The sequence below is a fragment of the Cupressus sempervirens genome, chromosome 5 (genome assembly GCF_028749045.1).
Source record: "Cupressus sempervirens isolate cs-2001-9-10 chromosome 5, ASM2874904v1, whole genome shotgun sequence".
Lineage (NCBI taxonomy): Eukaryota > Viridiplantae > Streptophyta > Pinopsida > Cupressales > Cupressaceae > Cupressus > Cupressus sempervirens.
The window spans coordinates 735,116,811-735,120,344 of NC_143122.1; the positions used below are offsets into that span (position 1 = coordinate 735,116,811).

General features: G+C 31.5%; 1 pseudogene; it reads right to left on the reverse strand.

The window, feature by feature from the left end:
* Positions 1 to 2,289: 2,289 nt before the first annotated feature.
* Positions 2,290 to 2,962, reverse strand: LOC149558042 (ubiquitin carboxyl-terminal hydrolase 2 pseudogene; annotated as a pseudogene).
* Between the last annotated feature and the right edge of the window lie 572 nt (positions 2,963 to 3,534).

The window sequence follows — 3,534 nt, forward strand, 5'->3', positions numbered from 1 at the left end:
TATCAGGCATTACTTCTCCCTTTTCCTCTCAAAGTGTAGTTAGGTGCATCTTGATGGTAAAGGAAGATGACCTTCATCAGAGACTCAACCTCATAGTTCAAGTCCCATAGATTGGAGGTTGTTTCCATGGTTTACAAGGCTTTTCTTAGGTAAAAAATTTGGATAAGGATGCAAAATATTCTGACAATAAATCTTGAGTAACCATTTACATTAAGGCTTCATTGGACAAGGAGGTTAGTTGGCTTCCACTCATCCTCACTCCTATATCTAGTTCCACATTATTCAATAGGGAAGTTAGTGGATATGGCCAAGGAAAGAGAATAACAAGAGGAGATTATAATGCAAAAAGGTTTTTGTATGACACAAGACATCTCTCGGACTATGTATCAAGTCCAGTTTTTCCAACAATTGGTGGATTAGCTAATCCACATGTGATATACATAAATGCTACCTTAATTTTTGATTCGCTAAGTTGTTACTACAACTATGTACTATGTATTATTTTAGAGGAATAAAGTGAATCACTTGATGATGTGTAAAGGTTACTCATAAGTTTGAGGTTACATCTCCTCAAGTAATGACTACTTCAGGAAATGGAATTCTCTTGTAGTTAGATTCATTTAATTAAGAAATTAAAAAAATTTATTGTTTTATGTGGAATAACTATTATGCTTAGTGATATAATCTAGTAATGAAGTTAGTAGTTAGAATTAGAGGCTAATTGTTGGGTAGCCATTTGTCATTATTAAGCCCAATAATCCACAAATACTTATCCTTTGTAGATTATGGCATATGCTTCAGACATGAAAAATGGTAATAGCATTGAGAATTAGAAAAAATCAGACAAAGAAGAAGCATAAGTTAAATTGGAGCATCTTCATTCCTCCCAGCAAATTGAGGGCACCGATTGTCTCCATACAATTGTGTTGGAGGAGATCAAAGCATTAGGATATGTGCCTCACTCAGATCACCGAAAAGAAACGGTTGAGGATAAATAGTGGAAACCCACACAGGTAATACATATTATTTAAGTTTTTAGGCATATTTTGAATTTTCACTCTTACAAAGGTGTAGATTATAGTGCTATCTGATTATATATTTTGTGATAGATACCTGTATTTGATGATGTATTTATAAAGTGATGTATCTAAGTGGTTTGTAAATTTTTGTTTTTTATAAATAAATTAAATCTTGTTGTATTTGATTATTATGATGGATTGGATTCATCTTGGTACCTTTAAAAAAATTAATATATTAGTTAATTAAGTGATACAAATTACGCCATTTTAAATTTTTTGCTTTTGAAAATAATAATAGCTTTTGTAGAATTTAAATTTATGTTTTTAAGCTTTGCAAAATAATTTATATTATAGACCTCAATTTTTTAAATATATTTTAATTATAAAAAATAGTATGTCTATATCTATATTTTTTATATAAATTTAGATTGATCTAAAATATGTGACTATCCTTAATAAAAATGTAGTATTAAATTTAAAAAACAATTTAAAGAATAAATATTCATCAAATTTCAAAAAAACAGTTTATAGAATAAATTTTTACCAAATCTTTTATTTTAGAAAATAACATGAAAATAAAAATAAAAATCACCAAACTTTGACGTTTTTTATGGTCCAGCGCCTTTTCTTAAGTTCCACAAAATTCATTGCCAAGACTCTTTCATAGTTAACTAAATTTATCTTTGTAATTAAAATACTTTCTTTAGAAAATGTTAGATATTTGTATGATTACGAAATTCCATAATAATGTAAACTGCATGATTACGAAATTTCATAGTAATAATAATAATCGTTCAACGGAAAATCGTAAATATTATTCTATGTACAAATTTATTTTGATATCAGTGGTCGCGGGATCGAAGTCCGTACGCTCTCCGATAGAGGGTATTAAGTTAACAGCAACGTGCATGCCTATATTAAATCTTGGTAAAACATTCTAATTATAAATAGAAATTAAATAGATCAAATATCATGATTGCAGAGTTTCACCACATTTTTCCCACCACTGATCAAGATTTCTCATTTCTTTTGCCCGGACTTGGCTTTCTCAGTTACATTGTTGAGTTTACCCTTGTCAGATAAAAGCTTGAAGAAATTTTCAAAAAAGTGTGCATAGTTATGCTTCTTAGTTTCATTCTCCCTCTTCCAACTTCTCATCTTCTCATCCTCCACTGATATCTTCTGCTTCAAATGTTCAATCTCAGATTCTGTCTCTGCTTCCTTCATCCGTCTTCCCTCTCAATTCCTCCACAACCTGATCTTTCCTGCTCTAGAGATTCTCCAGACGGGCAACATGCTCTTGTTTCCAATCTTTCATAACACCCAACACGCTAAACTCTATGTTGCTTTCCATGTACTTCTCCAATCTTTGTTGAAATTTTGGGCGAGCAACATTCAACCAATCCAAACCATCCGAAGCTCCATCAAAGCGGCCAAGAGAGATGGGCCCTTCTTTTGTCCCATCTAATTCATAAACAATGTTATCAACTGGCAGCAGCCCATCAATTTGAGAAGTAGAAGCAGCAGCCTCTTCTTTGGCAAAACTGTTGTGAGCTTCACGAAGTACATTGTTATTTGTAATACAAATAGATTTCAGCAGTGGTGTTGAAATTTCTACTGTACTCCTTCAAATTGGAGAGTTGTGGACCAATTTGCACATGAGATGGAGAGTTCACGAGTATGGAAATTATGGCCTGAGTTGGGCACGCATTGTTGAGTTGTTGCTTTGAAAAGAAGATATTCGGAAGATCCAATACAGGCCTGTTATCATTCTCTGGTAATCTATAGTTGGGCAGGAAGATAATGCCATAAATGGGTAGAAGATCATTTAGACATTGCGAGTCTAGAGAATGTAATTCCTCTACTCTAACTCCCTTCACTTCCATTTCTCCAATGATTTGTGTCAGAACACCTGGTTCACATTGAACTGAACGCCAAGACATTTTCAACTGTTGGTAAATGCAAATAATGAGATTTAAGTTGCCTTATCTAGAGGGTTTTTGAGAAGTAGGGTAAGAGTGGTGCCATCAATTATAAATAGTGTTTTTTTTTTGGAAATAAATGTTGAGGTAATTAGTTTATTTGAAATGTCGACATAAAAATTAAACGCATTTTAAAGGAAAAATTGAAGTGATTTAGATTTCAGTTAGAAATAGAGGAAGTTTTAGAAATTACTATAAGAATGTTTCTTTAAGATGATCAATGTAATTAAAATACTTTCTTTAGAAAAGATTAGATATTTGTATATATAATATTATATAAAAAAAACTTGGGACATTTCTAATAGTTTGTAAAAAATATTAAAATGGATAGAAAATCATTTAGACAATTCCTCTACTCTACCTCCCTTCACTACCCTTTTTCTAATGACTTGTATGAGAACACCTTGGATAGAGGGTGATGCAATAATTTGGATAGATTTCAATTATAAATGGGGTAAGTTTTGGAAATTAAGGTTGGGGTAATCATTTTATTTGAAATGTCAATATAAAAATTAAAAGTATTTTTATCGGAA